The 27,789-nt window shown below is 42.6% G+C and overlaps 1 long non-coding RNA gene across 1 annotated transcript; it reads right to left on the bottom strand.

The window, feature by feature from the left end:
• Positions 1-4,489: 4,489 nt before the first annotated feature.
• On the bottom strand, positions 4,490-19,329 carry LOC142790911 (uncharacterized). The gene is made up of 4 exons (XR_012889897.1): positions 18,930-19,329; positions 18,330-18,408; positions 13,253-13,448; positions 4,490-5,669 (listed from the first exon to the last, which is right to left on the bottom strand). It is a non-coding gene; the product is annotated as an uncharacterized LOC142790911 (long non-coding RNA).
• Between the last annotated feature and the right edge of the window lie 8,460 nt (positions 19,330-27,789).

Raw genomic sequence — 27,789 nt, 5'->3', positions numbered from 1 at the left:
TTTAGAATGAAATTTTGTTGATCACTGATCTATACTTACTCTAAAGATCTTGTATTCGTGACAGATAGTAAGCAAAATCAAAACCTAACCTAAAAAAGAAAAAAGGGAGAAGTTATGCGTATGTCGACACAGAAAAATAATACAAGTTCGGTAACCTTTTTGCTTTAGTCAGATAATTCCGCACTGCCTCGCAAACTTTGGCACTCGCAAACCCAGAAATAGACAGAATCATAGGTATGGATAAATTCATTCTTATAGCATGTAAAGGATTTTCTAACTTGGATCTACGAGCTGTAGTAAATTGTCTACATGTAAAAAAGTAATGATGCATAGTTCACATTGGAGAATGAGCCTGACCAGGCCTGTGTTGGTAGAAATTTAGTTTGGGCACCCTACAGTGCTGCCTCGTAATTTCGCACTTCTAGTTTACGTGTGTAGAGGATCGTCACCATGGATATAATAAGTGCCGATATTCAATCGAATATGTGAGTGATGTACCTTTGGAGCATTCTATAATGGTACGCCTGTGAAATCGTGCAGCCGTTACATAAGTGGATGGTGGAAAACATGGTAAAATCGGGTCATATTTCCTATATACACCAATGACCTTCTTTATTCGCAATCTTTGGTTTAACCGCAACACGCTGCTCAGGAGCGTACTCTACGACGGCTACTACGCAATTCACATGACGATTTCGCATTGAAGCAAGTGACAAAATTGTCACAAGCCACCGTTGAGACATCAAAACAAACCTTCGATACCGAGATTTACGCAAAAACACCGCCAGCTTCTCACTTTCCGCATGAGATGAGAATGTGAAAAACGTAGTCGATACCTCGCATCCCTTGAAGTACGCGCGGATAACAAGCATAGAAAAGAAATGGCGACCGAATCGCGTGCCATGGGGCAGCAATGTCGCGGGAAATCCCCACGCTGGCTTCTGGGCGACAAGCAATCTTTTCTAGTTGTCCAGAAACGCGCGACGCGACAAACGGCAGCAACGGACGGGCCTCCGAGACAGAAAATCTTGTCTTTCGCGAGGAAATCGTGTGCATGCGGTTAGGGCTTTAATCACTACAGCAAAGGATGTTCAGGCGCAGTGTCCTTGCATATGACGAGATAAATGTAGACTCAGCTGAGTCAGCTGTCCTGGCTAGAAAAAGTGCAGTCATTCATGCAGTCATGAATAAATTCATTCTTATAGCATGTGAAGGACCTCAAGAAAGAGATCACGTCAGTCCACAATTTGAGTAATAAAGAGCGTGTCTACCATACCTATGGACAACACGCAAAAAAGTAATCCTGTCTTGTCTTGTCACCTTGAAGATCTTGGCTCATACCCACAAGGAGGATTGGCCACACAGTACTTTTTAATGTGAATTTTCAAACATTGCTCCAATCCCACCTCGAAAAAGAAGAGCAAGCATCTTCTTTTTTTATTTTCGTCGTTGCTTTGCTTACCACTTGATTTCCTCAATGACGCTGCATGTTTTTAATATGTCTTTTTGAACAGTATGTGTGGCCGAAAACGCTTCAGATTTCGGTGCACTCAAACAGGCATGTTTCGAAAAAATACAACCTTCTGTCGAATCTTTATTAGATAACAACCACAACTTATTGATTTCATGACATCAAGCAAAAACAACGAGTCCCCTCTGTCCATAGGGCGAAAGGCACTAATGCACACTAGATATAGCTCGTCTGATAGATAGACTTCGGTAGAGATGAAGCACTGAAAATTATCTCCCACAACGAGACATCCTTTTCAAAGTACCCGTCAAATACCAATGAATCGATCAATCGAATGAATGAAAACACGAATTAAAACGCAAATAATCTGTTCTACTCATCAGTTTATAACAATCATTAGATTTATTTATTTATTTGTTTATTTATTTAGTTATTTGTTTATTTATTTATTTATTTATTCATTTATTTGTTTGTTTATTTATTTATTTATTTATTATGTGAAGAGATCTATTAGCCGTTAAGGACAGCGACGAGATAGCGTGAAGAACCGTTTAGTGATCAGCACAGCAACGAACCGAAGCACAAGCCGAGAGAGCCGTGCGTTGGCGATGCTGCTTGCTGCAGGCAGATCTTCTTCACAATCGCCCCTGCTGAATGAAGTTTCAGCCAAGATATCCTAGGCGACAAAACAAGACAAGTTTCAGGCAGTGGCTCATGATACAGTTTCAGGCAGGAAACATGGACGATGTCACGACCACGCCAGCGCATGTCGTCCGATTGTGAAACTGGCTCTATTAGGCAAATAACCAAAGAGGTTGTCTAAAACAGTGTAAGGCCCCTTGTACCGGGTGACAAGTTTTGATGAGAGTCCCGGAGTTTGGTATGGGATGGCAAGCCACACAAGAGACCCTGGGGCATAGCTGGGATCCGGAAGAGAGGTGCTACGGTTTTCTTTCTGGCGTTGCTGCTCGTCCGAGGTTAACGTACGGGCGAGCTGGTGGCACTCTTCGGCTTGTCGAGCAGGATCGAAGATAGGTGGACACTCGAAATCGTCAGGACGGTGGGGAAGTAGAGTATCGGTTGTATGGGAAGGCTCACGTCCGTAAAGAAGAAAGGTGAAAATCCCATGGTTATTTGTATTGCAGTTTTATATGCGAATGGGGCGTATGGGAGAACACGGTCCCAGATGCTATGATCAGATGCCACGTACATTGAGAGCATAATACCCAGCGTGCGATTAAACCGTTCCGTTAGCCCGTTAGTCTGCACGTGGTATAATGTGGTTTTTCGATGAATGACGAGGCATTCTGACAGCAGAGCTTTGACGACCACGGAGAGGAAAGCACGGCCTCTGTCACTAAGGGGCTCTCGAGGTGCGCCATGTCGAAGGATAAAGCGATGTGAAACGGAAGAGGCGACATCCTGAGTGGTAGCGCCCAGCAAAAAGGCTGTTTTAGCGTAGCGTATTAGTTGGTCGACCGCCACTATAATCCACCGATTGCCATCTGGTGTCAATAGAAAGAGGCCGTAGAGGTCAACGACAATGCGATCGAATGGCTTGGCATGGCACGGAAGTGGCTGCAATTCGCGAGTCGCACGTAGCGGTGTTTATTTGCGTCTCTGGCAGTCAGGACAGCACTGCACGAATTTGCGTACAAAATTGTACATGCCACGCCAGTAATAGCGATGGCAAAGGCGTTCGTATTGTCACGGGGTGAGGATAGGCAGAGGGTAGAACTATATTCTCACGCAGCAAAGGACGACGCAGTTGTCTATGAGGAAAACAAGTTAATTGGAGCGAACCTGTGCTCCCCTAACAACTGAAAAAATACACAGGCGGCGAAGCAGCGGCCAGCAAAACGACGGGTACGCTAGTGAGCGTCGGCGATCGACTGACGCGGCATTGGCTGTGCGGGAATTTATATCCCTCGGCGCGAGGGTTTCTCGAATAGTCCAATTGTCTCGGGAACGCCGTGATAGCGTTTGTTAGAAACGCTGTTCGTTCGAACAGCGCTTCTAACAAACAACGCTTGAAGCGTTGTTTCTATCGAACAACGCCTGAAGCGTTGTTCGATAGCGTTTGTTCAAAACGCTGTGGTAGCGTTTGTTCAAAACGCTTTGAAAACGGCGATAGCACAGGCCGGCGCAGCCAGGTCAAAAAAACTAAACACAAATAAACAAACCCAATGCATGGTTCGTGGCATTGCCCCCCTCTAAGAGTGCATCAACCCGATGCTAACATAAGGGACAGTCCACACAAATTAAAAGTTCGTCATCGTCCGTAGAAAGGTTTTAAGCGAACCACATGGACGATTTCGGGCCGCGTGCTTCGTTGTGATGTACGGGAGTCCCCATCGGGGATCACTTCGTACGTTAGTTCGCCAACACGTCGTAGAATCTGGTAGGGTTCGAAATAGCTTCGTAGAAGTTTCTCACTGAGTCCACGTCGTCGAATGGGAGTCCAAACCCACACACGATCTCCAGGATGGTACTCGGTCCCTACTGAAAAATCCTGTACACATAGGACCCGTATGATACGATGTTATTGGATACAGGGATTATGGGCCATATGGGGGATACAGGGATTACGGACCATATGGGGGATACAGGGCTTATGGGGCATATGGGGTATATGGGCCATACAGGAGTTAAGGGTTCGTGGGTAATATAGGTGATAGGGGTCCGAGGAATTCTCCGGTCCTGCTGAAAATCATAATATAGTGCAAAAAAGAGAGAACAGTCACACAAAACCACACACCATATAATTTTAAGCAAGCATAAACTAGCCCAAAAACAAGCCCTTCTGCAGAACAACCCCGGTTACTTTGGGCAAGTAGTAAGGGTCATAAGTAATGTTTGTCTAAGCATGGTAATAAGGCTACACCAGTTTATAGTGTAAAAAATATGAATATGCCACAATGGGCAATTTAATGGTGCTTCGAAAGTACAGTAGACTAAACGGGTGGAAGTGTTGTATGTAGTGTAGTGTCGGGACATTTGAGAAAAACGAGACAAATATTTTTGCATCCTCGAATTTATTTATATGATTACTATAACTTACTAAATTCTTTACTTATTTGTTTAACTGTAAGTTAAAACATAAAGCAAAATACCATAAAGAGTACTGACACAAAATTTTGTGGCTAATATAGCCTGCGACATTGATTCCCTTGAACGTACATATATCTACAAATTGGATGAACAATTATAGCTCAGACGGCCAATTATATGAATATTAAAGTTTGCGTGCCTGATCCAGTGCTATATGCCGCATCTCGCATCATTGAATCACTGAAAGTGACCTGAAGCTGAGTCCCAACTTCCAGGTGCCACCATTGTTGCTGAGCTCAGAAATGGCACAGCTACATTATTGACATCATAATCGTTATTGCCTTTTGGCCACACTTGTGCTAGCAGGCTACTATTCAGCGACTGCTGTGTTCATGCCTAATGTAAACATGTGGAACGTGAGGATGCCTCAAGAAAATCTTTGTACCCGAACGAGAACGATCAACTTGACGACAACGACATTGTGCTGCATATGCAGCAGCAAAACAATGTGAGCACATAACGCAGGCAGCACAGAAGTGCGTCAGTGTTCTGTGTGTAAGAAGGAAGAAGAACAATACGCCATGGTGGGCCATCTCTTAAGCCAGAAGCGCCGAGCGGGAGCTGTTTGCCCCAGCGCCTTGATTACTGTGTCGGTTGTCACCGTCCACTTTCAATATTGATAGACCTGCTGTGGAAGTGCTACTTACACCTGGAAGCCCCGTTTTATGTGTACCATTTAGCACACTAGTTGGCATTTGTTGCATTCCGTGGCTCGTGTTCTTAGAGCTGTGCCAAGCTAAAACTAGTCTGTAATAAACAGACAGCAATTGTCCATCTGTCCCATGCTGCAGCAAGCAATCCACCACATTGTGACTAATAGGCTGTCAACAATGTTAATATTGCAAGACAAAAATTTGCGTCAGTACCTCTTTAAGCAATAATCACTAGCCACAACCTCCAAATTTCTCGCTGTCAGAGCCCCGTTCAGGGGCACTTGTTTGTCCTCTTGATGCACAAATACTCCAATGCCGGGCTACTATGAGGCTCTTGTTCTGAAGCTGAAGGACACTCCACAGGAGCTTTGTAGCCTCCTTGCATTACGACCGCAGCCAAGCCCACTGCTCCTTCTTCTGCCTCTCAAATGAACCTGCAGGGGAAAAATGTCTCTGTGATCCTTTTTTCTTGTGTGTGGGAGTTAACATCGTTACACTCACCCTCAAATTGTTGCTTTAACACTTAAAACTTACTAGCATAACTACTTCAGGAAATGAAGTTTCAATAGTGCAAATTGATCCACGAGGTTTCACAATTTTGAATTCAAACAGCTAAATAGAAGGTCTCACAGAAGAATATGCGTGGAGCTCTAGGCACGTGCATGAGTTGTGATCTGTGGCCTTAGCACAGCATTTAGAAGGGCACATGTCTTTTCTACTGAGAACGAAAAATGGGGTAAAAATTTGAAGTAAACAATAAGTAGGGGTACGCAAATATTCATATTTTTGAATATCTTCTGAATAATATTTGCTGTTTGATTCAATTCGTACGGCAAATTTTGCTATTTGAACTATTATAACTTACCAGAGACAAAAAATAGGGTCAATGTCTGACTGAAAGGGACCCTCCAAATTTTTAATATGTTTCACCTCATCACACTTGTATTGCATGAAAGCTGCATTTCTGGCTCTGCTACGGTCGCAAATGTACTGACTCTAGAAAAGGCTGATTCTAACAAGGAGAAGATAGGTGTGGCAGAGACAAGGGCTTACTTATACTGCTTTTTGACCTGAAATTTGATCAACTCTTTGGCCGCATGAAATCGTCCATATGAACACATCTGTGCATATATAAATTCAATTGTGCATTGCCTTATTTTTTATAAGGCAACTACGAAACGCTACCCTACCAACACTTATCAATTTTGCGAAAAGGAAGACTTTCATCTCATAAGAATAAACTTTGGAAGCCTCTCCAACTTTTTCTAGAATTTCACATGAAGTATTTGAAAAAATTCTAGAAGTATTCGAGAAATTTCAGAAAAATATTCAATTTGCACACACACTTCAATATTAGAATTCACTTTGGCACACATACTATAAAGTTCAAGAGAAGTGGGAAAACCAGAAATAGTTGAGCATTTTATCGCACACTCCTGCCACAGAGAATTATTCTTCTTGTTCTTCAAGCACTTTGATGATGTTGAAGCAGGCAAAACCATATAAAGCATAGCCAATTAAGGGCACACTTGCACCAGAGCGACCTTTTCCTCCTGTTCTTTGAGTGCCTTGACCAGCAATTTAATGTCCAGCAATTTAAGGGCCTCGATCATCTACTGTCATCACTTAAATCTTTTTCAAATTGTTCTTATAAAGTGTAGCAGATGGCAGATATACAGGAATTAGGCATGCTAAAACGGGCATTTCTTTCACAAATTCAGTATAGTAAACACAACACTCTCCATGGAGAAGTTTAAGTGGCCCAGCAACCCTTTTCGAGCATGGTCAGAAAATGCTGCCGAGGGTAGTCGAGGCACCTGAGAGCATGTGAGACAGACATGATGGGGCAACACGCAGCCTGTAATTCATAATTTATTATCAGTCACCTGACAAACGCTGTTTCCCCTAAACAAATAAGGCTCCAAATTCAACTGACTGCGCTTCAAGTGCAATGTGTACAACCGCAACCGGAGGCTGCCTTATGCCCGTGCACATGTTCGTGATTACACTGAGAAGAAGCCCCATGTTTGAAGAAAAAAAAAGGGGGGGGGGGGATAAAAGAGCTCAACTTCAGGACGCACGTTGATAAATAGGCATAGCTTCTGGTACCCCAGTCATCCCCTCCTGCGTGGCTTTGAGTGAGCTCACTCGAACGAAAGGTCAAAGAAAGCACATAAAGTATGTGACGAATTCCTGTAGCTCCGCTAGTATTTCGCAGATTGCAAAATTTTTTGCAACAGTCGATTTAGGATGAATTAAGTTTCTCTAATGAAGACATTTGATGATTACTTGGAAAGGCTTTTCAGGGCTTCTTCATTACAAGGCAATACGAACATGTGCCTGTAACTTGAAGGTGATATTGGTTTTGTTATGGCACAACGTAGTCATTACAATTCCAGCTTCCAGTTTTAAATTTAGTCGACCTGTTCCAAAACTTTACCCACTGTACAAACCACACCTTTATATCAGTAAATTATCCAAAAATAAAGAAAATACAATTATTATGTGAGCAAATACAGTACATGGATATAAAAAAGATAAGTGCAAGCTGCAGGAGTGTAAATGGCATATTCAGGCTGTATGAGGAATGTCGTGGAACTGGTAGAGATGAGTATTAATGCATCAACAGCAAACAAAAATTAAAAAAAAAGCAAAGCTGCCCACTTTGTTATTTATGAGGGCCAGAACTGTAAGCGGCAGTCCCCCCCCCCCCCTGGGTGCCCCTCAAAAAGCAAAAAAAGTGGATAGTTAAGACAGCCATAAAATAAGGTGCTTCCACACAAGCATGCAACCACAGCTGACACAAATGAGCACTTAAACAGCATTAAAAAAGAAGCCCCCAAGCATAGCCCCTAATGAGCCCTTTGCAGCTACACGAGCTATCAACAGCTGTTTTACTGAAGCATGCATGCTCCTGCACCCTCCTCTGAAAAAAGGCACCGCGCAATAGCCAGCATGCTTCACACCAAATGCTGGTGCAAAAGCCCCCCAAAAAAATGAGAACTCAGGACACAATGTCATGTAGAAGCTGCTACAGTGCTATGAAAAAAGCATGCAAGAAACTTATTCATTTCAAGGCTTTGCCTTTGTTTTGCTATGCATGGATGAGTCATGTCAATATTCCTCGAACCAGGGTGCAAATGGCATCTATTGGCACCCTTGTTCAAGAATCATAGCAATTGAGCTTCGAGATTAGCAGTAACCTCTTTTGGATTCAATCTCACTTAACTCTACAAAACAAAACGCTGGTTAAAGCAAATGTGAGTGCTCCCAAGAGTGAAGGGTTTTTGTGCTGTTAGTGACCAATGACCAAGTCTGGTGAGTCAACTTACGCGTCCGTTAAAATATGATTATCTTTTTCACCTATAGTTTCAGTGCTCCATAAAAGCAATATATTGCATAATAGGTGCTCCAGCTGGCACCTTGCAGTGTCTCGTGGCAGTGTAGCGGCCTCCCTCCACATGAAATCGCGCCTTGAGCTCTCAGTTTTCACAGCTCACACATATCTCAATGCACATGCATTTGTGCACCGACTCAATATTTATAGCTGAGAGGCCAGAACTACAAGAGGGGGGGGGGGGAGTCGAGGTTCCTTGACATGCCTTCCTGTGAATTTCTTCCCGGGACATTCTCATAAAATATCTGAGGTGCCATCTCCTTGAATAGAGATTACCTTACTGATTTGCAGTCGCTATATAAAGGTCTGAGATTGAAAGGTTGTAAGTGGAGCACCAATTATGCAACACATTGCTGTTAAGGAGCATTGAAACCATGTGTGCAAAAGATCATCAACTGGAGCACCAATTATGCAACACATTGCTGTTAAGGAGCATTGAAATCATGTGTGGAAAAGATCATCATATTTTAACGGACTCGGAAGTCTACTCACCAGACTTGTCAGACTTGCAATGAGCAGCGAGTCTGAGTCCACTAGTAAGGCCTAAGGAAAAAATATATTTCATGAGTGAGTGTGAATGATTCGCAGATTTCTTTTTAACCTATGCAGGGTGCTGCTCAATATAAGCACGCAGAGACAGGGTAAATGCAGAAGTGGTTCAGCTGGTAAGGCAATGTGTTATGATATAGAAGAGTTCTTCGGTTGTCCAGAGAAGTGTTACATTATTAAGTAGTACCATCGATCATCTTACATCGCTGCCGAGAAAAACACTGACCAGAAAAAATTTGAAACAATGCAGTGTGATGTCTTGCATACAAAACAGCTCCTAATAGCACCTTAATAGGGCATCAGTCAGTCGGTCTATGATGAAGATTTTATAGATGATGCTGTGCAGTCACTGAGGCGGTGTTTTGAAAGAGAGTCTCGACACTGAGGAGTAACAAGTATTCACCGACTGCAGCAGGGGAGCTCCTGGTCAATACTGCAGTCTGCATGGAGGGACTAGTCGGGCTGGTGATGAAATCATTGCTTGAAGGATTGAATATTCTGGAGTGCCTGAGTTTCATGCTTGCGATGAGTAATACTTGATGATTGTCTCACCATCATTGTTAAACCCACTTGAGTTGTCCAGTGATTTAACTAGCCATTAATTTAGAATAAAATATTGCAATGGCAATTATATGGACACTTTCAACAGCTGCTACCATTGAACATAAGGGCGCAGTTATGAGTGCTGGTGCGTGCTATTTGGATAAATATCACTACACGGCTTGTTTACGTGGTGTGCTCTCAGCACTTTCTATTCATCGAGACTACCGACAGCACAAAAACCCACTCACTCTCAGAAGCACTGACATTGACTTTAACCAGTGTTTCGTTTTGTGAAATGGAATCTGAAGAGTTAAGTGCTAATCTTTGTATAGCATTCCCATTTGCTCCTATTTCCTTCATTGCTTCGTGCTTGTAACAAAACTCTGAGCTAAGACTTTATCTTTGGACCCCAACCAGCATTTGCTGGCGTGCTAAAACAGGGGTACAACAGCCGAAATAGCATATGGAGCAATTTTTGGAGCAGCAAAATGTTACTTTTGGAGCACTAAATTCCAAGTTCGGAGCTGGTTATGGAAAAAAAGAACATGCATTTTTATCATGACATAGCGAATTTGGAGCACTATAAAAAAAGGTGGCTTACATTTAGAGAAAAAACATGTATAAACAATTCAACATAACCTAAATTATGTGGTGTGAGCATACTATTTACTACTATTTCAATGAAGGTAGTATTTTGAACCACCTCGCTAAGGAACCAATGATAAAGTCCATATTAGCGTTTACTGCACCTGTTAAATCAATTGACAAACTCTGAGAATTTCAATATCAATCTGCCGATATTGTGAGCTTGAAATTTGGAAGATTCGTAAAAACGAGAAGTAGAGGTGGTGAAAAAAAAATTGGCGCACAATTTAGTTTATTTCTGTAGAGAAGCATAAATGTCACACACTGCTTCAAATGATTAACAGTAGCTTATTTATACGTCAGTAATTATACTGGTACTCAGAATTTAATGGTGTACAAACGCATGAGTAACTGAGCAAGATGTGAAGTGTCCCAGTATCGCGAACAGCCCCTTGTAAATCTCAACACGCTTTTTCGCAGGCACCGGTCTAGTGCGGCAAAGGTGACTCAAGCAGCTTTAGAACGAAAGTCAACAAATTTTCTTACCGCTCACCACCCCCCTCCCACCCACCCTTTTCAGCATGGGGCTATGTGCCGCTTCGGCTACCTTGCAAGACGAGTTTGACCAGATAAAGTAACAACGGCGCACCCCCGTTGCCCCGGCGACGGTACTAGATATCTATCGCCAAGACCGTGGCAAGGACGCAGCTTCCAGCCAAAATTTGTTATTTGCCACTGCTAAGGTAATCAACACCGGCATTTACAGCACGTCGAAGCCTTATTAAGCCATATCCGCGTTTTTGGCAAGAGAACTTACATTTTCCGCGAAGGGTTGGTGCAACACATTTTTGTTTTAAAGTTCTGCCATCCCGCCGATACGTATCTTTTGTGTTCAGCGGACCGATAGACATGCAGTGTTGTTACTTTATCAGGTCGATCACGTCTCACGAGCATAGGGTGGGTGGCTAGATTATTTTAGGTAATTCTAGGCAGTTTACTTCGGGTTTGCGCGCTTTTAGTGATGGTGCAAAGCTGCAGGTGGCCGACATGGCCTGCATTGCTCACCGCAATTAGTACACCTGAAAAAAATTGAGGCTGGCTGGGCATTTTGGCGCAGCGTGGTGAAATTTGAACAATTTCACGGGTTTGGCTCAGCTCGGTGCAACAATCGGGAATTGTATCAAATTGACGCGATTGGCACAGCTGCTGCACCCCTGCTAAAAGGGCCTGATGTTAAACTGTTCAAGCTTTAGCAGTGCATTTTGGGGGATGTTAAGTCAGCCATTGGAGTCTACCCGGTCACTGCCTCCAATTAAGGGGTAGCGACAATAACTTTTCTGCTCTATGTATCTACTTTGCCATTATTGAATATGACAGCTCTGCGGGTGTATGTAAACACTGCCTTACTTCAGAGCACTGTGTTGATTAGAGAAGACCGGCAAGTCCCAGACTTCCACGTATTTTTTACCCTATTGTAATCATTTTTGAGCATGTAATGATAGCAACCAGAAGTTTATACTAATTTGTTCAGAGCCTTGCGTTCTATTGACCGAACCAAAGTATGGTTTTCTTTATTTAAAAAATTGCATTTTTTTGCTCCTGTACATGATTTTGGACATTTTGCACACTTTCTTTAAGATCAAATGAAAGTTATTCTAAAGGATCAAGTTCAGTTCAGTACACCACCATGTGTTGCTTGAGTACGTGAACAAACAATCAGCATGACATCTTTTGCCATTTTAAAATTATCATACTGACATAACAAAAAATGCCATTTCGAGAAGATGGAGTTCTACTTATGCAATAAAAATTGCACATTTTTTTTCTGTGCTGACTTACTTTTTTTACTGTGCCACCTTATCTATTTCACTGTGTCTGACTTCGGTAAATGCTTAAACAACACTAGTTGGACAGCCTTTTCTTTTTGCTAAAAAATGCTAAACTTCATGCTTTTCGTCAATTTAGAAAGAAAATAAGCTACAAATATACCATATATAAAAGGGCCATTTGCTTTCAGGTCGCTTTTTTCAGTTGATTAAAAAAAGATACGCAGGATGAGGACAATACTGTAATATCTCAAGCAAGCGCCCCCACATAAGCAAGTTCCATCCTCTCTCTTTCAAGATATTTAAAACATGTACGAACAACTGAGCAAGCACTCCCCCCCCCCCCCGCCTTTTTGCCATTTCTGTAGTTTCCTTCACTTCCTTTATTTAGAAGCGCAACGAGGTTGCAGAATCATAGTGAATTCATGCATATTTATTAAAGTGTATCAGTTTCGTTGGAAGCACATGCGACTTTTTCACCATAATCTTGATTTTTTTATGCAAGACCGAGCAAGAACCCCCCCCCCCTCCAATTCTCGTCACCTTCACCATAGTGGGAGCACTCGCTCAGGATTGCACGGTACACGAAAATTGTAGAAAAAGAATCTGCTTTCATATCTAGTAAACAATGAAAAAGTACTTTCTTCTAACGTTTGCTTACCCTGCTTCCTTCATACACAAAATTAATAACATAACCCTTACAAATATTATTTAGTTCTGTAGCAAGGGAATATGCTGCCCGCTGATATTGTGAACTGCTCTTCTGTCAAATTTATGAACAGAATTCAGAACTTATGTGAACACCTGTATACTATACAATGTGCATATTTCTTGCTCTTACTTGCTTTGTACATAAGTTCGATTTATTTTCCTCACATTTTTGTGTATTCAAGTTCAACCCATTCCTGCATTGGCCCGAGAAGGGGCCTGCAATATTGTAAAATAAAATAAAAATAAGCTACTTCGAAATTCACATAAACTTGGTTCCCTACACTGACAGACACACGTAGTTTCAACCCTGTTAGAGAAGCATGAAGTTGGCAGACTTGTCAATTATTCTGCACATTGAAAACATCAGTGCTATTGAAAGCTAAATTTCTTAACAGTACACACTTGCCTGACAGCTTCTTCTTGAAGCATGTGAAGCCCTGTCAAGGTGAGGCATCATTGGGAAGGACTGTGGTAGCGGCTCAGAAGTTGTAATACTGGTTGTGATGCAGCAATGGCTGAAGTGAAATATCGGTCGTGGTGGTGGTAGCAGCAGCTGCAGTGTTTCTGCCGAAGGTGCCTGACCTGGAGGATATCACTGAAACCTAAGGGGTGACAGATAATAGGCATTAAGAAATCATGAAAAAGAATGTTCACTACATTATAGAAATTTGCAACTTAGAGTAATGGACAGCTGAGCTTGTTGGTAGAGATTTATGTTGGACTTCTGTGAACATAATAAGCGAGAAGCGTAGCATGTAAAGGGTGTGTCGTGGGTAGTACCTACATTCACAACATAGCTCAGGGGCTAAAGAGAGTGATAAACAGATACAACATAAATGCATTATGGCCACCAATAGACTAGGTACTAGGCGAGATATAATGTCATGCTGAAAAACATCGAGAGGGGACAAGAAGCTGGACTCACATTTGTTTCGTAAACACACCAAAAATTTTGTTGATTACCATACAGGCGTAAAGTAACATGTTCCTTTTAGCTTTGGCCATACCTACATAGGGAAGATGGAGTGTTAACTATAGATGAATGAAAAAGAAGAGAGCGCGAACTACAGGCTCACCGAAAATTCTATCTTTAAATTGTCGAAGGTGTGTTGAAAGCACAGGCCGACCAAAAAAAAAAATGTGAAGCTCACTCAATCGCAAAATGTATTTGCACATACGGCTCATTCAGATTCTCATTTATGGCCCAATCCGAGTTTGAGTGACTCGGCTTGTGAGGGAGTTTGCCGACCTATGGCTGAGAGGGGTTCTGAACTCAGCCATTCCTTTCCTCCAAAGCCTCTATTTGTTGCTCAATCCACTCGTTCCATTGTAAAAATTTTCTCTTTCTGGAGGAGGCTCAATCAAACAACTTTCTAATTGCCAGAGCCATCCTACAGGGCTCTTTTTCTTTCTTGAATCGCTGCCTTCTGCGACTTTTTTTTTTGGAGGGGGGGGGGGGGTCTTGGGAGTGTATATAAAATCCAAAATATTACCACTCAGTAGAGACGCTCTAAATGCCATAAAATCCAGAGTAAGCACTCCTAACAGAGCAAGCACCTCCCTACTTTCTTGCTAAATAGAGGTGCTAAATAAGTAGCCTCTTCTCCTCTACCACCATCTTCACTGTTTTCATTTGCCGAGTGAATGCGAAATAAAGCCGTGGATGCATGGGCATTCAAGAAAGTGCTTAAGTAGACGCACAGATGTGCATTTTTTATTCTCAGTGATTCTTCCACTTCCACGTTAAATATTGACCGATGACTGAGCAAGAGCCTACTCTTCAAACCTTGTCGAATTATCATTCACTCTCCAGGAGCACTTGCTGAGAATTTTTCGATAAACACAACATACTACAAAGTCTGTACTTTCCAGTTACACGTACCTCAAGACTAGAGTTGCAGTAAGCCATGAATATTCACTTGAATATCATACTGTCTGTTGTGTTGCTGACCGCAACAGCTGCATGTGCTCCTTAATTTATAACTATGCAATAATTGCACATCATATTTGCAGACTGATGTTTATGCAGTGATTTAGCCACATGAATTTATGCAAATCATTACAAAATTAACTGCTTCATGAACGTAACAAACATAGAGTCAGCATGAGTATAACTTGAGAAGCTTGCTTTGGCGTGTTGACACTCCGGAGATACATTTCAGCTCATAAAATACAATGCCTATATTTTTCAAAGTCAAACTGGCCTCCGAATAAAAAGCAATTAAAATTGCATGATGCAACGCATATGTGTTGTACGATTTCTTTAGTGTGCCTGTCTATCTTATGAGGTCACAGCTTTCAGTTTTTGACGCAAAACCCATGTAAGCATGCCTCGGATAAGTGTGAAATGTGTGCTAGAATTCAATTTCAGGGTGCTGAGCAGTGCAGTGCAGCTGAAATTCATCGAATATTGAGCAATGTGTACAGCACCACTTTCAATACATGACAGCAAGGCACTGCAATAGTGTAGGAAATTAGAAGCATGATGTACAATATTTACAATGCAAACTGACTGGGAATGAAGCAAGTGTAAAACTATGATTTTGTTGACTGAACGGATGAGATAATTTGGTAAAATCATGGGGTCAGAATTTTTGGGCTGAGTAATTCATTTCCCAAAATATTGCAGTCAGCTCAATACAGCACAGATGGTATACCATGGTTGGACACAGAGTGAAACTCTAGTGCTGCAAACTGCGTGCAGTCAGTTCCTAAAATGCTGACTGGTCATGAAAACAAAACGATAAACGGGTGCCATTTTGACATTTCTCTGGCACTACCATGATGTACTCCAGAACTGAAGGTGCAATACAAACAGAAGCATTCCGATGAGCGCTAATAAATTCAAGTGAACCTTCTCCAAGAAGAAGTGCATGGCTGCTGTGTTTGGGGAGATAAATGGTGGTGTTTCCTTGATAAAATAGGTGAGGCTTAAACCCACAAAGACTCATGAGATTTGCCATCTGCATCGGCTCCTAGTTAAAGATATTCGTGACACGCTGTTTCGCTGGCCACGCTTTTGGAGACGTAAACAGGGCTTTTCTTTCAATTGTGTTGAAATCTAGTCATTTGCACAATCATAGTCGGCTGTGTAGCTGTCGAAAATAGTGCCAAACGGGAAAAATGTTCATATTCCCTTGGAACAAAGATAGAAAATTGAAGGAAATTTTGTGGAGAGACATGGTGAGTGGTATATGTCTACCGTAAGGTGAGTAATATTTATCGACAATCCTGCATGGATGGTTTCGTTTGACACATTCGGTATTTATGTACAGGCGCTCCAAGCAAAGATCCATGGCAGGTTGACTACGTGCCATCAACATATTGGCACGTCGAAAGAGAATCTAAGGCGCCAAGACTGAAGTACAAAAATCGTTTGGATGTGTAGTTTTCATCAGCACAACCACAATCACTATCTACACAGCTACGACAAGCATACGGCATTTGTTGTAAAATGCACGGCCGCTATGCAACGTGCAGCCAGCTCTGAGCTTGATACAGAAAACAGCAAGACAGAGCAGCCAACAGCCGCACGTTATCATGCCAGGGGTGACACCGTGGAATCCACGGCACCAATTGCAGTGATGTATACACAATTAGTAGTGGTTAAGAAGGCGACGACTTCGTACAAGTTGGAAAAAATGATGTGTCAGTAATGCTATGTAGACAAGAAAGGGCGCTCCACTATTCTATATATAGAACAGGTATACAATGTGTTGCTAGTGATTTCAACTGTTCCTCCAAGCATTCATTACGTAGTAAATTTATTCATACCTGATCTGGTGCACATGCGAGCAGGACAGGTAACAAGGCTTAACAAACACGGTGCCTGACTGTGAGGTGAGCATCGCCTATACCAGCTTGTTCACAAAAACGATGCAATGCGGAAACGCCTAAGAAGCTCGACTTTACTAAATAAAAGTCGATGTCATTCATGAACATTTGAACATTTTACCAGGCCGTCACCGCTGAACACGTAGTTTGAGTAACATATGATACTCATTGCACATGGTGAACGTTGATACAAGATACTATATATCCAACAATCTGAGACAGCGACAGAGTGTTTCAATTGCAAATGCAAAAACAGCTGACCGCCCTCACTGAGGCAAACACGCAAAAATAAGCACATTAGTCGGTGATGTGCATTATTATGCAAGTGTAAAATTAGTTGAAAGACGTGACAACCAAGGCCACGCCACTTAAAAGAAAACACATAATTGTGATAGCACATAGAGTCGGTTGTTTGCCACTTCAAATGAAAATATTATTTGGCAATCACAGCACATGCTTCTCTTTTGTGGTCAGTCGTAGGTGCGGCCATGCTATTGTGTGCTAGAAATTTGCAGCATATGCGTCGGGTTACCATGAAGAAAGCGAGTGACACGGATAAACGCCAATACTCAAGGAGTGATGCAGCACGCAGAGAGCCATTGAAATGGTAGCTGGTGCAGGTGGCATGAATCCCATGAGCCTTTGCAAGTTTATGCCTCACTTATTCATGGGACATGAATAAGTGAGGCATAAACCTCACTTATTCATGTCCCTCACTGCAGTATTGTAGGTCTAACTCACTGCAGTATTGTAGGTCTAACTCTCAAATGTCTCACTGCAGTATTGTAGGTCTAACTCTCAAATGTCTACAGAGCGCAATTAAGAATAAGCAAAGAGAGACATAAGACACTGTCTTTTTTTTCATGACAACAAGGGGCCACAGAAGAAGCAGCGGGAAGTTCAGTCGCCCAACACCATACAGACTCAACTTAGCTATCTCTGATTGCCATATTTTTGCTAACACGAAATGCTGGCTAGGAGGCCTGTGCTTTCACCCAGTCCTGTTCTTCGCTCTGCTGCTTGATGCAGACTCGCTTACTGAACTTCTAGGCGGAGAGTAAAGGAAGTTGCAAGGCAGACAGTTCTAATGAAGCCCTTGATCAACATTTGTTGTGCTGAATACTAAATCACTGAGACTCTTACATTACTAAGTCAAAAGTGTGGTTGCTAACTATTAGTGCTGTTCTTTTTCTTTGTAAGAATCATCCCGGCAAAACTGACGTATTTACGTGTGGTGCCAGTATTGTTACTAATTATTTCTGTACCATTCTCCTTTCTTGTAATTCCACTGCAGCTTGGGCTATGCTAGGCTGCAGTATTGTGAATAAATAAATTAATGAGTTGATGCTACGCACTGTCAAATGTCTGAATTAAAATGGCAAATATGTACAGATGTAGCTGGTATATGTACCTAAACGTTTCAAATTAAGCAGTCTTCATTTTCGCTCTGGTTACTACTTCACGACCGAACAGAACTTAAAAAAAAATTGCAACATAGAATGAGTGACCCTTGCCTAGCCAAGTAACACAAATGTACATGAATGAGCGACTATTGTATAGACGTGCGGCTTGTGAAAGCAACCAGGACATTGGAAGTTAGCATTTTGTATATGTTGTTAAAATAAGTTTTACTATTAAACCACATTTACCTTCCAAGTTCTGACGTTCTTTTCACAGTCACTCTGGTAGAAAAGATTGTGTTGCACGGCGAGTCGTTTTTTTCTCCATCTGCACGAGGTCAGTAAAAATAGTTTTATCAGAGAACACATAAAGTTGGAGAGCAGGCTACTATAAATAACCACACAAATGAAAACGTAGAATGTGTGACTATTACATGCGAACAATAAATAAGTGCAATGTAGTGCAGGTTTGCCATCAGGAATAGCGACGTCGACTTGTTCATATATTAATAACTCTACCAATGTCACACCGGACATTTCCAGCCCCATCAGGGCCGACCCGAATGCGGTTTTTGATCGCGATCAACAGTGCCAGCTACAACTTAGGTCACTGTGCAGCAGCACATAATACATTTTGATCCAGATCGGTCATGATTGCGATCGAAAGATCCCATGGGACACGAGCGCGCGGTATCAGGTGCAGCATGCCAACATACACAACACACGGATAAAATGTGCCACATAAAAAAATAAAACACACACGCACTCAAACATGTTTTCGTTGTGCCCTCCTTTGTTCGCCTAAACGCACGCCAGCGAAAACGTCATGGAAAATAAAATGACACTCACCTCAAAGAAGGTGGACATCCCTGTAATAGCAGCTCTTCTTGATGTCCTTACCCGGCTCACTTTGCCGATAATGGCCTTTTTTGCCATATCGGCAACGCTCAGCGATATGAAGCACTTTTCGAGGTTGTCCACAACGGCGCGGTAACCGTCTCCGCAAATGACGAACGTGACTTTTCGTGCACCCCGCATTTCAAATAACTTTTCACGGTTTTACTGAACCACATCTGTTTCACACCTGCCGCACAGTTCGAAGAGGCATAGAGGCTGCACACAGGAAACGTTTAAATCCGGTAGCACAAGACAAGCAACAAACCCCTTCGCACAACCTGCAAGCGCCATATTGACGACGAATGACTCCGAAATGGGCTTGTCTTGGCCGCTTGTCGTTAACCGACTCTCCCGCAGTTACAATGAAAAAAAAACTCGAAGCTGGCGAGAAAGAGAAAACTCATTGACACAACTTCAAATTCATAAACTCACGTTTTTTTGCGCGCATAAAAAAGCATGTAGTAAGTTTGATTGGTCTCAATAGATTTTTTTTTTCACACTACCAAAAATTTGTATTTTGGCTTTCGTAGTGCGGCTGTCAGGTGGAGTTGACTTATAGCTCGTAAACATCCGGTCGCGCAAAAATGCAAATGGCAGTTAAGCATTCTGCGATGATCCCGTTGATTCTCATCGACGCAGTAACAAACTGGACCTACCTACAGCGGAGAGCATGTGGAAAAAAAAAAGCTTTTTTGAACTTCACTAAGCTTCCCAGCTGATTATTGTTCAGTAACATGCCGTGACGGCATACGTTAACTGGCGTACATAAGCATACATAATCCCCAAAAGAACGCGACCAGTACACCCAACTTCGAGGAGACAAACAGAAAAAAAAAACAAAAAATAAAATTCGTTCGTGTTAATCTAGAATAACGACGAAAGCATAAGGCGCAGATCTGCGTGATGTTGACTGTTTTTTGTTCAATACACAGAGTAATGGTAGAGATATTCTCGTCTGGGCCCTGTAATTAGTGTGTGGTGTTGTTTAGAATTTTTTTCACGAACCGTAAGTGTTACATTGATGAATATTCAGCTGACCTTACTGTATCTGTAAGCATTAATATATTCTTTATCTTGTATATGCATATGCCAGAATTCAGCGCAAGTAATAGTGTAAAAACAGCTGAGCTGTGGAGAATTATCTTTGGCTAAGTTGTAAATTATGCATAAAGCTCTGTTTTGAATAAGGTGGAGCTTCTTTAAAGTGCTGCTAGTAGGAAGAACAATTAAAACGCGAGACAGCTTAACGCACGAGACTGGCCTGCACATCCCTCAGCAACTTTTATGTTAACCAAACTCCTAGAATTTTACATGGCTAGCACATTTTTTATGTTTCTAGAGCTGCAAGTCACTGATTCCTGTCATAGCGCATGCTTCACCCCATGGCCAAAAAGTGATCCCTCTCGTATTAGCCACGACAATTTTTAGTGCACTTTTTCCAGTCACGCTCCATTTTTACTAACCAAAAATTCTACGAAGATTACGATATTACTTAACGCACATTCAACGCGCAGCTTCTTGTTGAAGCAATGCTAACTGCAGCCACATGCACTCCGCAGTTGTAGAAACATAACATTAATTCGCTACATGTTGCCACTAAAACTGCCAGTGCTCAAGCTTCACGCACACCTCTATGTGCATTCAAGGAGCCGCGAACTAAGCGGAACGCCTACAGCCACTTTAGGACAAGCGAAGCCTGCCACACTGCATGCGCACAAACTTCATTCATAAGGAACGAAAGCGAGGAGTGGGGAGACAGCCTGTGTGACTGAGGAAGCACACGAGGCTGCAGTCGCTCTTGATATCTACAGACTCCGCGCTTACTCTCTCGTCTTCGATCTATCGGTTACACCTCCAACGCAGACAGCGAAGCCGCATGACCGAGGAGCACACGCCTTGAGATCAGCTCTCTCACACAACTGTATTATCGGTGCCATAAGTGCATGGTCATAGGCAGGATTCTCTCTTGAGGGGTGAAAATGGCTGGTGTAGGGCGAAAGCACTGCCATAGCTTGGGTGGGTGCAAGTGCTAGTGAGGCTTGAGGGGGACAACTACTCCAATTTTTTCCCCTTACTGACACCCATGCATAAGTGTGCAAAACAAAATGAGTAATATATACTAACAGTCTTGTTAATAATAAGTTAAACAAGAAACAAACCAGTATGCTTCTCTATGTGACTCCTAGCTGGCGTAGGATCCAGTGTTTCTCATGAGTGCTAATCAATATTAACATGCTGATGTCAAAGTGACGCATAAGAATTCACAAGTTATAAGACTCAATTGCCATCATATTACGGAAATTCAAGCTTGACACAAAGTATTTCTTGGTTTTGTTTTATGAGTGTAATACTTCCTTAAAGTAAATAAAGAGGGCTAACACTAGACACTTCTCTTCAATTCTTTGAAGAATGAATTCTCTCTGCAGTTACACTACACCAATGTTTTCTTTAAACCATGCTTGCATGGCACTGCAAGATTACGTCCCTCAATAAAATTAGAGAGATGTCTTCAAATGACGTTTTCTAGGTCTTTAAAAAAAACTCAAAACAGGCAAGCAGAAAATGCGCAAGTTTGTGTCACACAATTACTCAGATAACATATTTCAAACAATGCAAATTCGTGCACCACATCATTCGAACTGAAGAGCTAATGGTTAAAATACTCATGTCTTGCAAACAAAAGTGGCTCAAGTCGTTGTTTTGAGCTTCCATGCATTGCTTTGAATGGTTTATGAGTGTGTTTGGTGGCACAAGCTTTCTTCTTCCTGATACTTGGCTGGGCTATCATAGAGAAGGCGCACAATAGCATATGATTCTCCACGCTATGTTTTGTGCACTTCTATCTGAACCATTGAAAATGGCTTGTTGCACGCTTACGTGTACAGCATCATCCCCATTGGACAGCTATTTGTAACGATACTCATGTCACAGCACATGAGCATCTTGTGCACAAAGCAAAGCGTGGAGCATTATTTGCTATTGTGCACCTTCTCTGTGATAGCACGGCCATGCGTCAGGAACAAGAAAGTTTGTGCCACTAAACACTCTTGTCAACTATTTTAAGCAATGAGTGGAAGCTCAAAACAACAACTTGAGCCACTCTTCTTTGCAAGACATAAGTACCGTGACCATTAGCTGTTCAGTTGGGATGATGCGGTACATGAATCCGTACAACAAGCTGTTTTCAAGGGTTCAGATAGAAGCACACAAAATAAAGTGTGGAAAATTATTTCCTCTTGTCCACCTCCTCAGTGATAGACACAGCCAAGTATCACAGACAAGAATTTTTGTGCCACAATAACATTCTCATGAACCATTTAAAGCAATACGTGGAAACTCAAAATGAAAAATTGAGCCCCTTTTGTTTGCAAGACATGAGTACCATTGCGAATAGCTGTCCAATGGGCATGATGCTGTACGTGCAAGCATATAAGAAGACGTTTGGAAAGGTTCAGATGGAAGCGCACAAAACAAAGCGTGCAGAATTATTTCCTCTTGTCCACATTCTGAGTGATAAACACAGCCAAGTATCACAGACGAGCATTCTTGTGCCACAAAAACACTCTCATGAACCATTTCAAGCAATACGTGGAAACTCAAAATGAAAAATTGAGCCCCTTTTGTTTGCAAGACAGGAGTACCGTTGCAAATAGCTGTCCAATCGGCATGATGCTGTCTATGCAAGCATACAATAAGCCGTTTTGAAAGGTTAAGATAGAAGCGCACAAAACAAAGCGTGGAGAATTATTTCCTCTTGTCCACCTTCTGAGTGATAAACACTGCCAAGTATCACAGACAAGAATTCTTGTGCCACAATAACCTTCTCGTCAACCATTTAAAGCAATACGTGGAAACTCAAAATGAAAAATTGAGCCTCTTTTGTTTGCAAGACATGAGTACCATTGCGAATAGCTGTCCAATGGGCATGATGCTGTACATGCAAGAACATAACAAGACGTTTCGAAAGGTTCAGATGTAAGTGCACAAAACAAAGCGTGGAGAATTATTTCCTCTTGTCCACCTTTTGAGTGATAAACACAGCCAAGTATCACAGACAAGCATTCTTGTGCCACAAAAACACTCTCATGAACCATTTCAAGCAATACCTGGAAACTCAAAATGAAAAATTGAGCCTCTTTTGTTTGCAAGACATGAGTACCATTGCGAATAGCTGTCCAATGGGCATGATGCTGTACATGCAAGCATATAACAAGACGTTTTGAAAGGTTCAGATGGAAGCGCACAAAACAAAGCGTGGAGAATTATTTCTTCTTGTCCACCTTCTGAGTGATAAACACAGCCAAGTATCACAGACGAGCATTCTTGTGCCACAAAAACACTCTCATGAACCATTTCAAGCAATACGTGGAAACTCAAAATGAAAAATTGAGCCCCTTTTGTTTGCAAGACAGGAGTACCGTTGCAAATAGCTGTCCAATCGGCATGATGCTGTATATGCAAGCATACAATAAGCCGTTTTGAAAAGTTCAGATAGAAGCGCACAAAACAAAGCGTGGAGAATTATTTCCTCTTGTCCACCTTCTGAGTGATAAACACTGCCAAGTATCACAGACAAGAATTCTTGTGCCCCAATAACCTTCTTGTCAACCATTTAAAGCAATACGTGGAAACTCAAAATGAAAAATTGAGCCCCTTTTGTTTGCAAGACATGAGTACCCTTGCAAATAGCTGTCCAATCGGCATGATGCTGTACATGCAAGCATATAACAAGACATTTTGAAAGGTTCAGATGGAAGCGCACAAAAGAAAGCGTGGAGAATTATTTTCTCTTGTCCACCTTCTGAGTGATAAACACAGCCAAGTATCACAGACGAGCATTCTTGTGCCACAAAAACACTCTCATGAACCATTTCAAGCAATACATGGAAACTCAAAATGAAAAATTGAGCCCCTTTTGTTTGCAAGACAGGAGTACCATTGCGAATAGCTGTCCGATGAGCATGATGCTGTACATGCAAGCATATAACAAGACGTTTCGAAAGGTTCAGATGGAAGCGCACAAAACAAAGCGTGGAGAATTATTTCCTCTTGTCCACATTCTGAGTGATAAACACAGCCGAGTATCACAGACGAGCATTCTTGTGCCACAAAAACACTCTCATGAACCATTTCAAGCAATACGTGGAAACTCAAAATGAAAAATTGAGCCGCTTTTGTTTGCAAGACAGGAGTATTATTGCGAATAGCTGTCCGATGGGGATGATGCTATACATGCAAGCATACAACAAGCCGTTTTGAAAGGTTCAGTCAAAAGCGCACAAAACAAATCGTGCAGAAATATTTGCTAATGTACACCTTCTCTGTGATAGCCCAGCCAAGTATCACGAAGAGGAAAACTTGTGCCTCTAAATTCAGGTAATGCATGGAAGCTCAAAACAACAACTTGAGCAACTCTTGTTTGCAAGACATGAGTATCCTGACCATTAGCTGTTGAGTTGGAATGATGTGATATATGAATGCGTACAACAAGAAGTTTTCAAAGGTTCAGATGAAAGCACACGAAACAAAATCTTGAGAACTATTTGCTCCTATTTAGCTTTTGAGCAATAAACACAGCCAAGTACATTTTACGAGCAAGCAAGCTTGTGCCACCCAAACACTTATTCAACTATTTAAAGTAATGTGTTGAAAGTTAAACTGTATATTTGAATCAATTTTATTGTAAGACAGGAGTAGCATTAGAAATACTTAGTTGGCCAGTAGTGAAGATACTTTGATGCAGACGTACAATAAGCCGTTTTCAAAGGCTCAGATGGAAGCACACCAAACGAAATTTTATAGTTATTTGCTCTTATTCTGATTTTGAGAAATAAACACAGTCAAGTACCGTTCACAAGTGAGCAAGCTTGTGCGAAGCCAACCAAACTCTCAGATCGACCGTTTTGATCAGTGCATGGAAAATTGATCTGAATATTGGATGTAGTTTTCTTTCAACAATACCAGTATTGCAAAACCTTTTTAATGTGTTTGTATGTAATTATTTTGTACTTGTACAGATTAAAGACTTCATCGATATCTTTCATTGTGTGTGTTTATACCAGAGAGCGCAATTGCTATGTCATAACAGAGACGCCTTGCCTCTCGACTGTGTCGTGTGCACTTTTTCCTCGAGGTCCAAGCTTCGTAGAGCTCATTCGCACTCTTCCTTGGCAGTCCTGTATGGCCCCTTGTGCTTTGTGCCTTGGTTCAATGACAGAGCACGTGAGCGAGGCTTGGTATATCTCTCCTGAATATAAGGAATAATTGTCTTTTATCTTCTTGTGTATGTTCATATAATAGAAAATTACTCACTGACTATTTTCTGTTAGAGATTTCTCATAGAAAGATTATTCATTGCACAAATACAACATTTAAAATATTCTTTTTTTTCATAAATTGAACAGCAATATTTGTGCAAATATAACACGTGTACAACTAAGGTGATCAAATGAAATAAAGTTCTTTGGTAATTATCTGATATACTTATCTGTTATACTTTTGCACATATTTGCATCTCATGATATGAACTAGTTAAAATTGGTTATTTCTTGAGGTTGTGTACAGCCTACTAATGGAGCTGAAAAACTTAGTATTTTAGCCCTTTAAACACACAAAAAAACAAAAATGTTATGCATGCCTAGGTATTTGGTCTAATAAGTTTACTGATGTACTACATTGACTATCAAGGTTGACATTGAACCCTATCAAGTCCTATGTATGGCCCTCATTCAGCCCCATTAGCTCCTAGATTGTGCTAGATGAGAGTCCTACATACCAAACCCATAATGCCTGTATAGCTCCTACATACACCTATATGTCCTGCCCAGGTCCCATTCAGCTCCTACATACCACCATATAGCTCCTGTATAAGACCCATCTACCCCCATTTGGTTCCTGTACAGCTCCTGTATTAGCTCCTGTAACCCCTGTATTGAAGCATACGGATCCTGTATGGAATTATATAGGTTTTTTCAGTAGGGGTGTCTCGGCGTCGGAGATTGTAGCGTCCGGCATCCACCAGTCGCTGGTTCGTTATACGAGCTCGAGCGAGCTTGCGGGCCTCCTCCGCACGTTGGAGGTATCTTTGGACGTCGGCGTTGGGGTCGTCGTCTTCTACGTGCCGAAGCATGGCGTCGAGCATCGTAGTCGGCCGTCTTTCGTAGACGACCTCGAACGGTGTCATCTGCGTGGTTTCTTGAATAGCCGTGTTGTACGCAAACGTGACGTACGGGACGACTTCGTCCCACGTCTTATGTTCAACGTCGACGTACATAGACAGCATATCCGCGATTGTCTTATTGAGCCGTTCCGTTAGTCGATTCGTTTGGGGGTGGTACGCCGTCGTTCTTCGGTGATCTGTGTTGCTGTAGCGTAAGATTCCTTGCATGAGCTCCGCAGTGAAGGTCGTTCCGCGGTCCGTGATTAGGACCTCAGGAGCTCCATGTCGCAGCACAATTTGGTTAATAAAGAACTTTGCAACTTCTTGTGCAGTTCCCCAAGGAAGAGCGGTGGTCTCTGTGTAGCGCGTCATGTAGTCTGTCGCTACGACAATCCATTTGTTCGCGGATCGGGATGTAGGAAACGGGCCCAGAAGGTCCATTCTGATCTGTTGGAAGGGCCTCGTCGGGACGGCGATCGGCTGCAGAAGTCCGGCTGGTCTAGTCGGTGGTGTTTTTCGTCGCTGACAGTCACGGCAGCTCCGGACGTAGTGGGTGACATCGGATGTAAGGCAGGGCCAGAAGTATTTCGCCTTGATTTTTGTAATCGTGCGAGCTGTTCCGAGATGTCCGGAAGACGGGTCGTCGTGGCACGCTTCCAAAATTTCGTCACGAAGGTCTGCGGGGATGACAAGTATATAATTCGTTCTCGTTCCGGGGTTGAAATTCTTCTTCACTAGGATGAACTTTTGAGGCTGAATGCTGGTAAGTTGCGCTTGAACGCCCTAGGCACGGCGACGTTGCGTCCTTCGAGGTAGTCGATCATGGCGTGGAGGTCAGGGTCGGCACGCTGCTGGGCGGCTAGGTCGCTCTCTGTCGCGACTCCGAAGAACGCGCTATTTTCATCGGAGTCCTGTGGTGGTGGGTCGACGGGGGCGCGGGACAGGCAGTCGGCGTCGGAGTGTTTCTTGCCGGATTTGTAGAATATTGTAACGTCAAACTCTTGCAGGCGCAAGCTCCACCACCCAAGACGGCCAGAGGGGCCTTCAAATTGGCGAGCCAACACAGCGCATGATGGTCTGTCACCACCTTAAACGGTCTACCATAGACGTATGGGTGAAACTTTGAAATGACCCATATGATAGCCAGGCACTCTTTCTCGGAGGCAGAGTAGTTTCTCTCCTCCTTCGACAGACCACGGCTTGCATAGGCGATTACTTTTTCGTAGCCGCTTTGCTTTTGGACGAGGACGGCACCCAAACCGATATCACTGGCGTCCGTGTGCATTTCCGTTCCGGCGTTTTCGTCGAAATGAGCGATCACGGGCGGGTTTTGCAGGCGTTGTTGCAGCTCGCAGAATGCCTTTTCTTGGTCGTTTTCCCAGCTGAAAGGGGTGCTTTCTTTCGTCAGGCGCGTGAGTGGCTCTCCAATGCGTGCGAAGTTTGCGACGAAGCGCCGGTAGTATGCGCACAGTCCGAGAAATCTTCGCTCACCCTTCTTATCTTTCGGCCTTGGGAAGTTCGCAATGGCTGATGTTTTTGCCGGGTCAGGTAGGACTCCCGCGGCGTTCACGACGTGACCCAAGAACTTGAGTTCCTCGTACGCGAAACGGCACTTCTCAGGCTTCAGCGTTAACCCCGACGTACGAATGGCCT

The sequence above is a fragment of the Rhipicephalus microplus genome, chromosome 1, assembly GCF_043290135.1.
Source record: "Rhipicephalus microplus isolate Deutch F79 chromosome 1, USDA_Rmic, whole genome shotgun sequence".
Classification (NCBI taxonomy): domain Eukaryota; kingdom Metazoa; phylum Arthropoda; class Arachnida; order Ixodida; family Ixodidae; genus Rhipicephalus; species Rhipicephalus microplus.
Note: the sequence above shows the minus strand (reverse complement) of the source record. Positions and strands in the feature narration are given on the sequence as shown.